This window comes from Aplidium turbinatum, chromosome 2 (assembly GCF_918807975.1).
Source record: "Aplidium turbinatum chromosome 2, kaAplTurb1.1, whole genome shotgun sequence".
Lineage (NCBI taxonomy): Eukaryota > Metazoa > Chordata > Ascidiacea > Aplousobranchia > Polyclinidae > Aplidium > Aplidium turbinatum.
The window spans coordinates 38,067,281-38,085,174 of NC_137473.1; positions in this window are offsets into that span (position 1 = coordinate 38,067,281).

The window sequence follows — 17,894 nt, forward strand, 5'->3', positions numbered from 1 at the left end:
AAACGGAAAAACAAAATTGATGAAATTCTGTGTTCTATGCAAGAGGACTTTCAAAATAAAATGTCAACTGAGAAATTTTACCAAGAAATGGCAAAAATAGGTCAAAAACCGAGTCTTTATCACCTTTTCTATCTAAAATACACAATCACGAATATATTTTGCAAACTAAATTGATTGAAGTGATAGATAAGGCTTTTGACCAACGGCATACTTTTTCCCGTTGTTATTTGATATAAGCCGACGAAGTAATTAGCAATAAGAGAGACGTAGACCTGATGGTCTCGGCCAGTAACTCTTGACGCCAAAAGGAAGCAGTGACAGATACGGTTAACCGCATTTAACTTTATAGCAGTCTTGCACTTAACAAAGAAGCATGGCAGTGATTTACTCCCTTGCGTTTGCGCAAGCTAAACATTTTTCCTCAATCGGACAATATTTAGCTTAAGGCCCGTTGGGGGTTCTCGGGGTTCCCAGGAACCCTCCCTTGAACCGAAAAGGTCCACATTTTGGAGAAGGTGTAGTGTACAATGTACATACAATCACAGGATCAGCTACCTATGATCAGCCGAAACCTTCCAGATAGTTCTGAATAAGAGATTTCTGGAAGATAAATGGATGGTGGTAGCCTACAATAGTAAAGTAATAAACTTTGATCATTGCTGCGTCATAATGCCTTGTGTTGCAATGTCAATGGTGTCCATCTGTTTGTAAATAGTCGCAAACATTCGGTTGTTTGAACTGTTGTCTGTCATTGTGGTACGAAGCAATGTTTTTACTCGCCTCATGGCGCTAAAACTGCGTTCAGCATTGACCGAGAGGAGCGCGATTGTTCGATAAATGCACAAACGTTTGTGCATTTCCGAACGATAATCTTTGTTGCTTGTTTAGAACAGGGGTCCGCAAATACTTGTTGGCGCGACCCAAAAAAATAATCGTTTGAAATCTTCGCTGCCCAAACGTTTCGCAAAATACTTTGTAATTTAATATCAATTTCAATACGGTCGCGGACAATTTTGGGCTTATTGAGCGGGGGAATTTTCTACCACTCCTATACCTTCAGTAATTCAGGAATGGACCAAATTGGGCATAATAAGCGAGTGGACCTATTAACCGTGGGCTTCGTTGACATCGTCGTGTAAGCCTCTGGGGCCGAGGGTCTATCCTTTTACTACTCCAGATTTACGATGTTCCCGGACTACACTGGAAGGCTACTACAGAGCAAACAGTTTTTGGCTTCATCATCCAAGACGCGAAGACCTTCCACTTCGTTACTTGGCTTAAAGGTGGTAGCCTACAGTCATTGATGATGTGGTCTGCGGTCTGTTCCTCGGCACCACATTCACAGGAGGGGGAAGAGGCCATTCACCATTGGTGCATGGTTGAGCGGAAAAGCGCGACGCCCGTTCCATGACTGTTGAGGCGTACCCATGCCTGTCTTTGTAGTGTTAGGCCTATGGAGCATGTGTTGGCGTAGGAAATGAACGAATGGAGTCTGGTGGAACTTGACTTTCGTTCAGTATTCCGTTTATGGTGCGCCCAAGCAGCCGCAGAGATGTTTTGCTCATCAGCTTCGTTGATCAGAAGCTGAGCGGCTGGCACGAATGGGTGTCTTGATTTCAGTCGGCGGGGGTGCCCGTTTGGGAGAGCAAAGATCTTGTGGTGGAGAAGATGACTAGGCTCCAGTGTCCGTCGACCGAGAGGCAGAGTGGTTTTTTCGCGGTGAAGCTCAGGAGATTGGATACCAGCGAGAATGGAGAGATTGTCCAATGGTGTGGGGCGCAGGCATCTGGTCACTGTGTGCAGGACGCTGTTTATAGCAGTGTCGGTGTTGTGGCAGTGAGCACTGCAGCAACAAACAGATGCACAGTAAGCTACTCTGCTGAAGAGTAGACAAGGGCTAAGGCTTCTATACGAAAAGTGTTAGCTCTCGCCCCCCAGCTGGAGCCTGCCAGGCTCTTGAGTAGCCCAGCGTGGGATGTCAGTTTCTTGCGCAGTGACACCAAATGGTGGTGGTACTGGTATGTGAGCGATCTGTCTAGTGTCACCCCAAGATATTTTGGTTCGGGGCTGAAGGGCAGAAGTTTTCCATTGTTCTGAACATGTAGCTCACAATCAGCTTCCCGATTGTTTGGGTGGAAAGCTGCTGCCACAGTTTTGGTTTCGCTGAGTTTCAGTAGCCAGTTCTGGGGATTAGCTGAGAGAGTTTTCATATCCTTGGAAAGTAGAAATTTTCTTGTAAAAAATTGTACGAAACTCAGCACGTCAAAGAGTATATGATTGCAGTGGCGTACGCAGGGGGGGGGGGTGGGAATTGGGCCATGCCCCCCCTGCGTACCCTTAAAAATGTTTTAGTAGCTAACGACGTAGATTAAGGCATTTAATATGTTTTGCATTGCTCTGTCAAAGCAATTACTGTAACAATGTTGTTTTATAGACTAAGCCAATACGAAATACATGGTCCAATCCACCTACCCCACCCCAGGTATGCCAATGTGGCATAGTGTTCTGTAAGCCTATTATAGTGATTAGTGAGAGAGAAGTGGATAAAGTCTAAACTAAAACCATACTGGGATATTATGAAGACGTCTGGGATATCAATAGCCAGTGGCGTAGCCAATGGGGGGGGTGGGTGGGCTGGAGCAGTGCCGGTCTTAGGGTTGTTCGGGCCCTGTGCGGAATATGCTTTTGCGGGCCCCAATGACAATAATCCAATTCAGTGGCGTAGCTAGGTACTTTGAAAGGGGAGGGGCGGCGGTGGCGGCGTGATCGCCAAAGACGACAACCAGCGGCGGGGGGTCTGGGGGGCCTCCCCCAAAAAATTTTGAAAAATTACTTTGAATTTGGGACATTCTGAGAGCATGTTCAACAAAAATTTAGGTATGAATATTACTGTGAAATGGTGCTGTCCGGTGGCATAGCGAAAGGATAAGATCATGCTTTCTTTGGCATTTTTCGGAAATAAAGCTATGTCTCTACAGTATGTTGAGTCTGGATGCAACCTATTTCGTCCCCTCAAATCGTGTAACAAAATTAAATTTCGACTTATTTCGTCCCCTGAAAAGATCGAGAAATTTTGAAATGTTTGCGGCAACTCCGATCAGCGATTTCGGCTATGTCGTTTTTTTTTCTCGATCTTTTCATGGTACGAAATATTCAGGCGACGAAATAGGTTGAATTCGTTGAGTCTCTATGTTTTCTTGTTGCGAATTCCTTTGCTGAATTCACTTGTTGAATTTTTCCTTTGAAAATGACAAAATTACTGCATTTTCTGAGTAAATTGCGGGCCCCCTAATTTGCGGGCCCTGTGCGATCGCACGGTTTGCACATCCCAAAGACCGGCACTGGCTGGAGGTTACAACCCCACTTTGGCACGCGTGTGACGTCACGATATTGAGAGTGATGCTTTCAGTCTCTTTATGCTTGGGAATGATGCTTTCAGTCTAAAAAAAACTTGCCTAGTTTTAAACAAAACTGCATTAAAAGAGCGAGTTTCGCCAATACCAAACATTCAAACATCTCAGCCAGGAATTAACAACAAGAAAACATAGAGACTTGGCTTTGTTTCCGTAAAATGCCGAAGAAAACACGATCTTATCCTTTTGCTATGCCACCTGACAGCACCGTTTTACATGAATATTAATACCCACATTTTTGTTGAAAATGCTCTCAGAATGCACCAAATTCAAAGTAATTTTTCAAAATTTTCTGGCGGAACCCCCCCAGACCCCTCTCCGCTGGGTGTCGTCTTAAGCAAAAACGCCGTTTAATCAAGCTGTGTCCTTTGTACTCATTATAAATAACAGAGTTTGAAGTGAACAATGTGTTACTTTATGATGGCTAAAGCAAGAAACAGAAACAAGTAAATAATACTAGAAAGACTTCTAAATCTATCAATTCATTAGTTGATCAAACTTGAAGTATAGTATGGTGGAAAAGAAGATGTATCACGTCGTGAGTTCTATGAATTGACTGGTTCAAAATTCAAATCCAAATGATTTTAACGTGTGCTAGTTTGCACTCAAGGTCCTTCTTTAACAGAGACCATAAATAGAGTCTTCTTCTCTTCAAATTAACACGTACTTTAAAGGGTAGACGTTAATATCTTAAAATTGATTCAAATATTTTTTTCACTATATTTAGATGCTTTAAGTATCTGCTTTACGTGGATCCCATGTGGACTCTACGCCCTTTCAAGGTTAAAAAGTGTCGCAAACCTCCCTCTTTTTTAATTTCTTTTCAATACCTGTGAAATTGCTTAACAATGCATATCCACTATTAAATTACGTCACAGACCTAAGTTATGTGGTTTGAAATATCCCAAGTCAGTTTCGTCATTTTAGAATTGTCGCTGGAAAGGTTGGTCGAATATTAAAACTGTTTTGCTTGTGCTTACCAACAAGACAAAATTTCCGTCTTTTATCTCAGTAATCTGTTTTGTGGTGACAATTGTTTCGTTTAGACTAGAGCGTGCGGTGTTGCGTTCTCTTTTAACAGCCCGTGTTGCTGAGTTTTTTCTTGAAATAGAATTTGTGAAGAGGCTTCCAGAATTGTATTTCTTCGTTGTTATCGCATACAGACGAAAGGATTCGGGAAATTTATGTTACAACTTTCCCACGAAGATATTATGGTTTTCCGCTGTGACCAGAATTACTAAGAACAATTCATGTGAATTGAAAAATAAACTCGTAATGAAGTATTATGTGATAAGTTTCTGGGCAGCCGATTTGTAGCAAGAATTGAAGTAATATGTGGTTGACTGCTTTCCGAATGTGACAACTAATCCGAATTGAATAGAAGTTGCAAAATTGAAAATGTAATCGCCTTATTGCTCCTGCCATTGATTAGCTAACTGTTGCATCATATTCCAACGACAAGCATGCATTGTTTGCAGAACTGTTGCGTGTTTTATTAAAATAAAAAAGTACTCTGCAAGAATAGTATTTGAGTTGGCAATGTAGAAATTAATAAAAAAGTTTGTTCTTTATTTTTAAATAGCATTGGACTCCAGCAAACTGTTGCACCCAGAACTGGAAAGGTGATGCGTAAGGCAAAGTGGCATAGAGAATCACATTGTTACGTCCCACTGCTTCTACAGTACCATACAGTACATACAGGCCTTGACAACTTGCAAATTGGAGGTGTGATGGGAGGTCGATGCAATTTTGATTTTGAACTCCAAGCTAAATTTACTTTATTTCCCTTTGGAAGAATAATTTTGAGAATCCCAACTGCCAAAGTCTGATCACTGAATCTCAAACTTTGGAGCAGAGCTTGCCTGTTGAGTGTTGGCATTACCTGCATATACTGTATAGGTCGCCATGGCTCAAACCTATGTATTGGAAAGCTAATTTCACTATTACTCATCGAACTCTGCATTGCATTACGCTCATTAAACCGAATAGGAATCTGTTTGGCTAGTGACCGGAAAGTGGGTATACCGGGTGCGGACAAAGTCCTTGGACTAAAATTAAATTTTAATTTACTATGTCCTTAAATAGATTATCATAATTTAGCTTTATTTTCAGTGACGATCGGTGAGGGAAAGCAAGGAAAGCAGTGCTTACCTGAGCAAAAACTATGCAAAATATAATGACTGAATTCTAGGTTTAACTTTTTATTATTTTTATCACGTCTATTTTAACTTGAAAATTACTGTATTCGTGACTAGAATTACTCGTAACGCTTGTGAGTAGTCTAAGTCCTCACCAAACCGCATGTCTTGCCTATAAATGCCAATTAACGCAAACGCTTCTGTCAGAAACAATCACTGAGGCTCCAGGTAAGCAACTATCAAACTTGCTTTCCCAGATTCAAAAATGTCAAAAACGCCTTCGTTTTATCCAATCCTCACTCGTTTTGCAAAACGTCACCAGCTGCTTAGCCAATCAGATGTGTTATGGTTATGGTATGGTTAGTTTTGCTTTCCCAGTGACGTCAATGGTCTCTCATCACGGTACAGAGCACAGCATCATAATGCGAAATAATTGTTGCTGTTTTTTGATGTCTCCTCGCCATGTACTTTAGCCTACTAGCTTTCATAGTCATGCCTTTGCTCTTTTTACAGCGTTGATATAACGTTACTTCGCCAATGAACGTTCAGGTGCGGATGCAATATTTAGTTCGTTAAGCTTCTATACGCAGGAGGCAAACTTATCCAGCTTTTTGTACAAATTGCTTGCGGTTGTAATGTTTAGGCCTAAGTGTTAGTTTTTGTAGTGTAGGCCTAACTAAATATCTGAGAATGAACATTCATGACGAATTAAATATTTAGACAACTATTATTATTCCATGTCTAACACTGGATTTTGGTCCTGCAACGTTAATATTAAGATTGTTCATGACTTCTAAACATTAAATGGATGTATGATCACGACAAAGGCGAAGCACAATTTGACAGATTTTTATTTTTGATTTGTTTTGGAAATGCTCTCAGAGCGCACCAAATTGGAAGTGTTTTTCAAAAATTTCTGGGGGAGGCCCCCCAGACCCCCCGGTGGAAGTGTTGCCTTCGGCGACACACCTTCGGGCTTCGCTCGACGGTTACGCCCTTCGTGCCTACTACCTTGCTGCAGCATATTTCCAAGTTGCTTTCCCAACGGTTTAAGCCACCGAACGTCACTGTTTACTTTCAAGTATGAGTGATAAACGTGCAGCTATCATTGAGCTTCATCGAGCACGCAAGACCAATTCAGAGATAATAAAGCTTCTTGAAGCACCGAAATCAACAGTTTATCACACTGTTAGCCAGTGCTGTATTCGTAAAAAAAACATAGGGTATAGGCTACTACCAGATTTGCCAAAATGATAAATAATACACAACTTGCAAAATGCTAATCTTTATTCTACCATAACATGAATTATCAACATCAACATTGGACGAGAGGTACAAAATTGTTTATTTTTCTATGAATACATTCGGTTCAGTTGTTTTTATTTCTGACCAGCAAAAACAATACACGTAAACATAGCAAAGGTCGAGAAAAAAGTAAAAAGGACAAAAAGTGAACTTTAAAACGTGCTTGCGACCGAAGTAAGTTATCCAGTTAAAAGAAATTTAGCACGGTCACAACACCTTCAGAAGATATAAAGGGAAAACAAAATTAAAGATATAAAGGGAAAACAAAATTAAAGATATAAAGGGAAAACAAAATTAAAGATATAAAGGGAAAATAAAAAAATGTTACAAAAAAAAAAAACAAACATATATATATAGGCTATAGCTTTATTAGCTGATATTTTTAAGATTTGTATGGACAGTTGCAATGAAGATCGGCCATGGTGAGTTATCAAGAGTGCTGATGGTCGTGAGGGGAACACATCTTGATGCATTTAGCTCATAGCAAAAAAGAGCAAGGCAGGCAAAGAAAACCCAACAAAGAAATCCTACTACGAGCAAAGCCATTTCAAGCGCAACGCACCAGGCCTTGCACGACTCACAAAACAGTTAGGCTATAACTTGACAACACGAAAACAATGACAAAAACAAATAAGCCACATTTCAAACAGCCTGCCGAGAGGAATCTAAATCTTTATCCTCTTTACAAATTTGGGATCTCGTAGTTGTCAAGAATCAGTAAGGATACCATGGGCACTCTCTTTGGAAAACCAGAAGGTATACTATTGTTGCTCAAAAAAGCAGAGAGAATACTGCGTATACCGCCGTATACCCTCGAATACAGCACTGCTGTTAGCAGGTTTAAAGAACTGAACAGTGCTGAAGATCGCCCTCGAAGTAGGAGACAACGAACTTTTCGTACCCCAAAGGTCATTAATGCGGTTCGAGCCAGAATCCGCCGCAATCCCAAAAGATCCACGGGGAAAATGGTTTGCGAAATGGATGTGAATGAAAAGACGATCAGGAAGATCGTTAAAACCGATCTGAAGTTGTCCCCAATCAAAACGCAAACTTGCCAACACCTCACAGACCTCTAAAAAGAAAAGAGAATCGATCGAGTTAAAATTCATCTGAACAAAATGAAGTCAGGTACGGACACAGGAGAGATCATTTTCTCAGATGAAAAATTGTTCAATGTCGAAGCAGTGTGTAACCGACAAAATGATCGTATCCGTGCTAAGTCTTCTGCAGACATTCTTGACTCCATGAAAAAAGTTTTCATGCGCCTGAAGCCGTCTTCTGTCGTGGTGTGGGCCGCTGTCTCCAAAACCTGGAAGTCTCCCCTCATTTTTGTTCCACAAAGCGCTAAAGTTAACACCAATTCGTACATTGAAACAAGTTTGACTCCTGCCCTTGCAGAGGCTAAAAAACACTTCAAAAGGAAGCCATTCACATTCCAACAAGACGGTGCGCCATCCCACACGTCCAAGAAAACCCAGGAATGGTGCCAGAACCATTTTCCTCATTTCTGGGGCAAGGAAGTTCGGCCGCCTCATCACCAGACCTGAATCCAATGGGCTTTTGTGTTTGGTCCATTTTGGAGGCAGATGCCTGTGCTTCATCCCATGACTCAGTTGAGGCGTTGAAGTGCTCTCTCAAAAAAGCATGGGGCAAATACTCCAGAAAACCCTGCTACGTAAAGCGGTAGGGAGTTTCACCAGTAGACTTGAGCATGTTATTCAGGCCAGAGGAGAACATATTGAATAAAACTTTGTACGATTGTTAGTTACTGTCTTGGCAATACACCGTTAAAATATTTTGCGATTTTATTCACTATTTACAGAAATACTACACTTTAAAGCAGTCCAAGGACTTTGTCCGCTCCCTGTAGGGTAGTCTTGTAGAAAGCACAATAGCATCTCAATGCAGTTCGGATAATCTTTTAGTTTTGAGATTGACAACTATATTAACATTCTGCTCCAAAGTAGCTCAAAATTAGTTTAAAAAAACAACAAATATTGGAATGAGTACTTTGATCAATCTTTGTTTGATTAATTCACTAGTCAACAAAAAAAAATTTTTTTCTTGCATGAACTTTGAGAACTGATTTAGGGTAACTTTGGGGTGCTGAATCCGAATCTGAACTCAGATTTATCCTATCACGTCAGGTTTGTGAGATATGATAACAGCAAATTGCTACTTTTGTCAAAAGTGGAAGATTTGGCGTTGCGTTTACCACCAACATATGCAGTGCTACAACGAAAGGTTAGTGTTAGACAGGCCAAAACATTTTAAATAAGGTTAGCCTACTGAACAAGCATTGCCATAGACCTGTATAAATTTTTGTGGTTTCATGCAAAACATTGACGGGGGTGGGGGTCAGTTATACTTTTAGCCTCCCTTTTAGCTTGTTACTACTGCATGGTTAATAATGTTGCTGAGAAAACAAATTGGTATCAAAATTATAGTTGGTGGGTGTATTTCAGCAAAATTACCATAAATTCATTGAAAAACTCCATGCAAGAAAAGTTGTGTTAACCAGTGTTTTGATTCCTGCTACCTCTCGCAGTTACTCATCACTGTGTTGGTTTGTTTATCAACTGTTAGCTGTGTGTGCCTTGCACTTAACCTCTTAACTTATAGCATTGCATTTGAGTAAATGTGGTCACTTTGTGTACTTTGTTGTGCAGCGGCAATTATGTTCCGGTTTTTGGGTTGCTGCACTGCGTTATTTAAATACAAATAAACACTAATTTTACACTAAAGAAACAAACGTATGTGATCAGATATATCAATGAGGTCGAGTCTGTGCATCATTATTATCAATCTGTCTCAACTTCATATCAGAACAGCTTTGAATGAAACTCAGTGAATGGAATACTTCCTTAGAAAATTGAAAGGAATATACAGTAGTTTATTACAAAGTTTATTCAACTGTCGGTTTACATTTCACGCTTTTAACTGCTCCAAGCCTAAACCTGTGTCGAAGCTTCAAATCTTCACTCGGACAATAAGCTGCCTGGAAAAGGCTTCAGATGTACATCAAGTCTATGATAAGTGTCTACTCGCCCGAATCATTACAAATACTTTTGGAGTCTCATTAGTGCAATGATATGTAGGCGAGGAACACACTCAATAAAGTCATCACTCATCAGAACAGTAGGCTAAATACAGAATGAAACTTCTCACTAGGCATCTAATTAAGTTATGAAATTGTTTCTTGTGCTTTTCCAGACTAGTGATTGACCACGCTAGACCAGAGGTGCTGAAAGTGCGATCGTAGCTACACTGTTTGCACCCCTGAGCCAGACTATCGCAACTGCAATTTTTATTTAAACTGGAGTGCAGTTTTTCTGTTTTTTAAATTTGTAACCTGAAAATGTCTTTATTTTGTCAACAGGCTATACAGCTCAGTGGTCCGCCCAGTGGTTGTGGTTAAGAGCCCGACTCAAGATATAGCGGCGCTGGTTCGGCGTTTGAGGTGTGCGTTTGAACAACGCACTTCAGGACTGCTCTCTATTCAGCGTCATCTAGTGAATGAAATAATTTTCCTTGCAACAACAATCGGCAACTTCACTCTGACGATCTCGGTAACCGGTCCTTCGTCAAAAGCCTCTACAAATATGCGAAGCTACCAGGAATAATTAATCAAAGTCTGGCTGAAACTGTTCACCAGGCTTTTGATAAATAAAGTAGCTTGTGTTCTTCTGGTAACTACAGTCGTGTCCATATTAATTGACTCAAGCAGGAAAAAGAATGCAATTTCAGTTATTCAAGGTTTTTATTATTTATTTTACACAATACATTTCAAAACCCGGTGTTAATAACTTGTGTGACCACCTTGATTCTTCAGCACCTCTTTCACACGTTTGGTTTTAGTAGTGCAATCAATACGTGGCACATTCTTCTTTGGGTGGTTGGCCAGCCGTAAAGACGGTTATTGCAGCGACTACTAAAAATATTATTAACTTCCACATCACGAGCCTCAAACTTTAGATGGCTTACTCAATCATAAAAGTTCAAAACACTGAAAAGTATTTCACATCTGACTAAACGTGCTTTCAAGCTTGCTGACAGTTTATAACACCATAGGCATATTTTCAAAAGCTTAAAATTTCTAATGTATTTTGTAAAACTAACCTATTTAAAAAAAATTAACGTTTAAGCTGCAACTTCAGTAGCTTATATCTGGCACGCTCAGTCCAAGTGAAACTGCTGACGTAGGCAGCATGTAGGCTACGGTACAGTAAAAGTGGGCTGTGTACTGTTTAAAACTGGTGTAAAAGTGAAAAAGTAAATGTCAGCACAACCCCTGGAATGTAAGACCGGATATACGTCACAAAAAATTGTTGTCTGGTGTTATGTCTCATTAACGACAAAATTTGAGTCAACATTCAAAACTTTTAATGTATTTCGATGAAGAAAAATTGACTTAATTTTCAATCCTAAAAACCTTGATGCGCAAGTGCAGTAAATAGCTATTAGGCCTATCCTTACTTTCTAGAGTAATGTTGCACAAACTACCACCATGAAGTGCATGCACGGCAGTTGAGAGGACAACTTGGGCCCCGTACCGATGAGATCCTCGGCCCAAAATCCAGACACCAGAGAAAAACACACTAGGCTACATCCAAAGCACATGCAATGGTTTTGTCAAGTTTCCGGTCCCTTGGAAAGGTTACAAACCCCCAAAATCATTTCGGACCCGAGTCTATAAGTGCCCCTGGACCCCCCTGAACGCTACTGAGTGCATATGCAACAAAGACAAATCGATAATCGCGCAATGACAACCTACGTCGATTGCAAGAGTAGTTTCTTCAAAATCAGAAACTGGTTTTATGTAAATCTTGAACCCCAAGCGCAGTTACAAGTAAGACCGCACCAGAGATGGTAAATTTTAATACTGATTGTAGCCTCCAGATAATCCGCCTACCCAACAACCAACACACAGTACAGTACATCAAAAAGGAAATAATTAAAAAAAAAGTAAAATATTGACATATTGCAGCGTATAGTATTTCGTATACCAATTCATGTACAATTAAAATACATATAAGCTATACAGCAGTGCTTCCCAACCGGTCACGTAACAAACTTCAGGGGTCGCAGAAAGGATACCAATTTGCACAAAGGATACCAATTTGCACAAAGGATACCAATTTGCACAAAGGATACCAATTTGCACAAAGTACTGCATATTAACTTTTGTGCAAGGTGCTGTGACATATATAAACTTTATTAAGAGTCGCGCAATCAAGTCAAACAAACAAAGAATCTACTAAAAAATATCGAAGAAAATCAACTTCAGTTTTTAGGACACGTGCTGCGAAAAGGAAAATTAGAACATCTCTCTCTCACAGGCAAAGTTGAAGGAAAGCGTGCTCAAGGCAGACAAAGATTAACCTACTTAAACCAACAAAACCAATACCAACATACACCTAATCATGGACTTCTAAATAGTAGCATCTGGACTGGAAACTCAGTGGGCAACATGAGGCTAAACAGTTGGTACCAACTGTTGTACCAACTGTTTGGCTTCATGTTGCCCACTGAGTTTCCAGTCCAGATGCTACTATTTAGAAGTCCATGACCTAATACACAAAGCAAACAACAGAGAATCTTGGAGACTTTTCATGCAAGAGGCAGTCAATGCTTGAAATCAAGTGCGACAATTAAAGAAGAAGAGTCGCGCACTCAATAGGCTGCACGTATTTTTAAAAAGTTATGAGGTAAAATGGAATCGGAGTTAAAAACATTTTTCTGCATCGTGAAGTGAGGTGACTTTCAAAAGTCAAAGCTTTAAAATGACTAGCCAATTAACGTTGAAAACCGAAATCGTGATTTTTCCAACAGAATAAAAATCCAGTCTTGGTGCACCATTTTCGCAATAACATCTAGCTTTTGAAATTATGTCAAATTTGCTTGAAAAATTAAACGACTTTAATTTGTCCCTCCTAGGAAAAAACTTCAATATTTTGCATTGAAATCTAAAATTGATACGTTCATCAAAAAATTGAACATCTGGAAACCAAAATTTCAAAATGATTTATCTGAAATGTTCTCACTTCGCATACCGTTTCAGCCTAAGCAACATTGAAACCGCCTTGAGACCGACATTAACAAACACTGAGCCACAGCTGGACTTGCTTTGTAGCAGAAAGCAGTCACACCTATCACACTGAATAAATGTGTTTGCTTTTTTGTTTTGTTTCCAGTAGGCTACCCATAGGCTTCGTTGTGATGGTCAGAAATAAATAAAAAATAAAAACAAACTGAACTGAGTACCGGTAAATTGTTTTTGGTTTTCGTTTAATCTAAGCTTTTCAATAAATATCGCAAATGGATATTTCGCACTGTTCATCATTTTAATCGTAAGTGGTCTCGAAACAATTTAGAAGATTAAAAGGGGTGCGAGCAAAAAAGTTTGGGAAGCCCTGCTATAGTATACAGTATACATAAACTGTATTGTAAACAACAAATAGCCTATACTACTATCAGTACAAAGTTAAGCGGAGCGAATCATATCAAAATATGCTATAGTAGATTATTGGATATTCTGTTTGAATAAGGATCTTCGAATAAGGTTTTTAGGTTATTATAGTAGCTATATTTGATAACAGCTGTACTCTATATCAGTTGTTCTTAACTTTTTTGTCTTGGCGGACCCCTTTTGGTGCCCTCGAAGCGGTCGCGGATCCCAAAAAAAAGCTGAAACTTCAGTATATCGCGTCTTCTAACGGAAACAAATGTTTCATAACTTTCGAAGCGACACACTTCGAAGAATTTGCTGAACTTGCATCACACATGACGGTTTTAATGATATTGAAAAATTTCTGTTATGAGCTATATGTTGGCACACAGGATCAAAAATTCGTAGGCTAAGCCTAATCTACGCCTACATTATGCTGATTCAATGTTTTTCTATAAATTTTATCGTGATTCGATTAAATTTGTGCGACCTTTACAAGGATAAAGCTTTGGTAGAGAGTTTGCTTTGTTGAACCATAGAGAAATAAAACATAGTAACTTTAGCGGGTTTAACATTACTTTATTATTATAAATAAAGTATGTTAAACCTTTACAAAGAATTTCTCACTTTCTTCATTTTTAATCAATATTTTATTGTGCCTAATAACCACAGTCATGACAAAACTATGAGTGCTGATAGGCTGTTTGTTAAAGTGCTTTGTTCGAGCAAGCAAATGAGATATCATGGATCTATTGATTTTTTTTTAATTATTATTGAATTAACATGCCAAGTAGGCCTAACAACAATTGCCCAGAGTATGAAACTTAGGGTCGAATGCACCAACAGTGATTAAACTGTAGGCTATTTAACTTAATCTTGAATTAAACTATAATTGAGTGAGACTTTAGTATGCACCAACACCAAGGGCTATTTAAACCATGATTAAACTGTGATTAACTAGGCAAGTTAAGTAACAGAGTTTATACAGCTCCAGAGTAGGTTTAAAGCTTGATTAACTTACCAGCAAAGGTTTCTAGTGCTGGTATTGTATTAGTTCTTGGTAATTGCAACATCAGAGAATTTTTGTTGCTGAAAGGCCAATTTTTTTTACCGTTTTAACATAAGATATAGCGATAGTGCTCATCAGTTCACTAGCGAGTAGCCTAATGATACAAGTGTCCGGTATACAAAGAAAGGCATCATGCTATGTTATAATGATGTAACTTACTGTGTTGCAGAATTTTGTGCCGTGAATATTATTTTGAGGCAAAAATGAAAGATCATACTTAGGCCAAAAGCGAATAGCAGAAATTGTTATATTGCAATATGTGCAGTAGGGTGGGGTGAAAAAGGAAAATCTTGATTGCATAATACATATGATTCATTTGAAAGTACCAATTCGAATCATAACGTTTTAAACAAAAAATATCTCTTTATTATTAAGGTAAAATTTTGAATTTCATACAATCACGATAGGCCAAATAGACCATTTTTCGGTCCAAAATGGGCCTGTCTGGGCCAATCCATACACTTGATACTTCTGAAACTGTTACATTCCTATCTTAACTTTTCAAAACGAAACTTTTAAGAATAATCCCAGCCTTCTATGACCATCAGTTCAAATTTTAGGTATCAAATCTCATTTATTTTAATAATCGTTCGTAAAACCCCCCTGTAGCGGGGCGTTAATGTAGGGGCAACCCAAAACTTTTTTCATGGTATGTTTTTTTATTCCCAGTGGCATTATTTTGGGGGGTATTCAGAATTTGTAATCCAAATTTGTATTTTACCATACCCCCCTTTAACATTAGGCTACAAATAACTTATCAGCAAATATAACGCTTTTTGCCATTGCCATGAACAACAATGTATGTAGGTACCTTTTTCTACCACTGAACTGTACTGAATCCCATAACAAATCAAAGAAATACTCATTGCTACAGTTATGACTCAGCAAAATCATCAACAGTCTGATTAAATCATTGATCAACTAATCATGAACAAAGTTTTGTTGGTGCATAGGCTACCAAAAACGATTAACTTTAAACACTGTTTAGTTAAACAATGATTAACTTTAATCATTGTTTAAGTTAATCACTATTGGTGCATTCGACCCTTAATGCTTTTTTCGTTTTTCTTCTACCTACAAAAAAGGGTTTTTATTCAAGGTATCCGTTTTCCTCGGCTGTGGGGCAAAATGGACATAGTAGGCAGTGACCGCTTTGTCTTATAGTTCATTTTGTTATTAGTGGTCAAGATCAAGCACACTTTCGTGAACTTGTTGGGATGAATGTCCATAAACAAAAACAGTTTGGTTTGCTAACCAGTAAATATACTATAGCCTACTGTAAATGAAGCTTTCGCCGCCAAAAAGGCGGCTTCCTTACTTTGCTCATAGAATCAAACTAACTATTTGCTAAACAGTGTTTGACAAATGCATCTTTGCTGTTTACAGGTCTCCAAAACAAATTAAACAAACTAACTATTAGTTTGAAAATCATTTCCACGTTAAATAATATTGTTTCGTTTAGGATGTGTTGCAAAAGATATCGATACGTTCGTTTTTCCCCAATCGTATATTGTCCGTTTTGCCTCAAACAAGCAACCCAGAGAGTCTGTAGTTATAAGCAAAGATGAAATATGCAAAAAACTATTTTTTGGAGGATAGTGATCCACTGTCCGCAAATGTTTCAAACTAAACGAGAAGCTAAAGTTTTCAAAAAATACTTAAATATCATCACATTTAAGTGGACAATTTTTTATAACAAAGAGCTGAGAAAACTGGTTCAACCTCTTGGTCGACGAGTGTGGCAAGAGGGCTTCCAATTTTTTTGTCCTATATTCATTTCAGTAGTTTTAGAAACTAGAGAAAATATGTGTTATTTTTATCTTTATTTTTTTTTGCTTTTTTTTAAGCAAATGTCCGTTTTACCTGCATGAAACTTTTTGTGGCAAAGAAGTTTTGTGCGACGCCCTGTGAAATTTTGAAACTTTTACGGACCTCCTGAAAACGCTTTGCCGGCCCTTGGGGGTCCTCAGACTTCTGGTTGAAAACTGCTGTTGTAGATGTTTTGTCAAACAAGAAACTAGGTTGTACTTGCGATCGTTTAGCAACTAAATGTGTTGCACTACCATTCACTGCACTTTAATGTTCGTTCTCTGCTGAAAAAACTTGAAGCTTGAATAAAATCTACAAGATCAGATACAAATTTTTTCATCAAAATGATTTTTTTGTGTAAATATCGTAAAACTTTATCATCGTGTGCAGCGCTTTATTAAGTTTCGCATGTGCAGCAGTGGATTTGATTATCATAAAAACAGCAACAAAAAGTAAACAAATAAAGTGAATAAGAAAAAGGTAAATAGATTTAAAGCTTTATGGTTAACGACGTTTTCATCTTATATATAAGACTTTAAGATTTATGGGCCAAGTTTTTTTCTTTGATTTTATTTTTTAAGAGAGCGTATTTTGCAGAAATAAAAAATATTTCATTTAAATTTGACCGCTTTGCTATTCAAACAGTTTCTTCGATGATTTTTCTTTCATGAACCACCGCGTATTCAATCGATCATCATCATCAGCGTATGAGCAATTCTTTCCAGGCTAGATTGGAGGGCAGGAAATCATAGGCCACTCAGCAGTCTCGTCAGTTCAATCAAAGATCTCGTATTAGATGAATAGAAATAGCAAATTTTACTATTCATCTGTCCTGAGATTCGCAATCATTCCTGCGCAGTATTTTAAAAGCACAGCTACTTGTGCAATTGGCCAACCCCATCATTAGCTGACTACTTCTAACTTTTCACTACTAAGGAATTCTCAAATTTTGTTTAACTTTTTTTAAATGTAGGCTACGTACTTCATTCGTTTTACAACCTGTTGCTTTCATCAAGAGTATTGTAAAAGAAAAAAAAAAGAAAGTCCGATAATTTGTTTTTTTTCTGACGCCAATACAAAAATGTCGGAACGATCAAACAAGGTGTTTAAATAAAGACATGTAACCCCAATTAGCCTACCATTTTGTTTGCAATATTTTGATTTTGTTTTCAGTTTTTGTGACCTGTTTAATTTGATTTATAACTAATTAAGTGCTAAGACTGTTGATAAGTTAGCAGTAAAATGTGTTTTTTGAATAGGTGCTAGGCTACAGTAAATAAATTAAATTCTACTGATTGCAGAATACTGTATTTAAATTCCCATGGGGAAAGCGTTCAAAGACGGTTTGATCCTGCGGTTTCATACTCAAGAAAGTTCAAGCCAGTGACGCAATGCCAGCTACAGAGGTTGTCATCAGCAATTTTCTTGATTCGATTTCAGCTATGCTGAAAACTGGTCACAATGTGCATTGTTCAATTGCATGGGCAAAGAAAAAACAGGATTGGTTGGTCATACCCATAATTAGAAATTTGATCGATTTATTTTTGACATCGAATTTTCTAAAAAGATTACAAAATCCAAATTTAGTTTCATATTTTCCAACATCTACAATTTTAACCCGTTGATTGTTTCATTAATAATGTTTCAACCTCTTGTTCAGCAAACTGTGGTGTTGTTTGTCTCAGCGCTTTACTTTTATGGTGAGACTATAT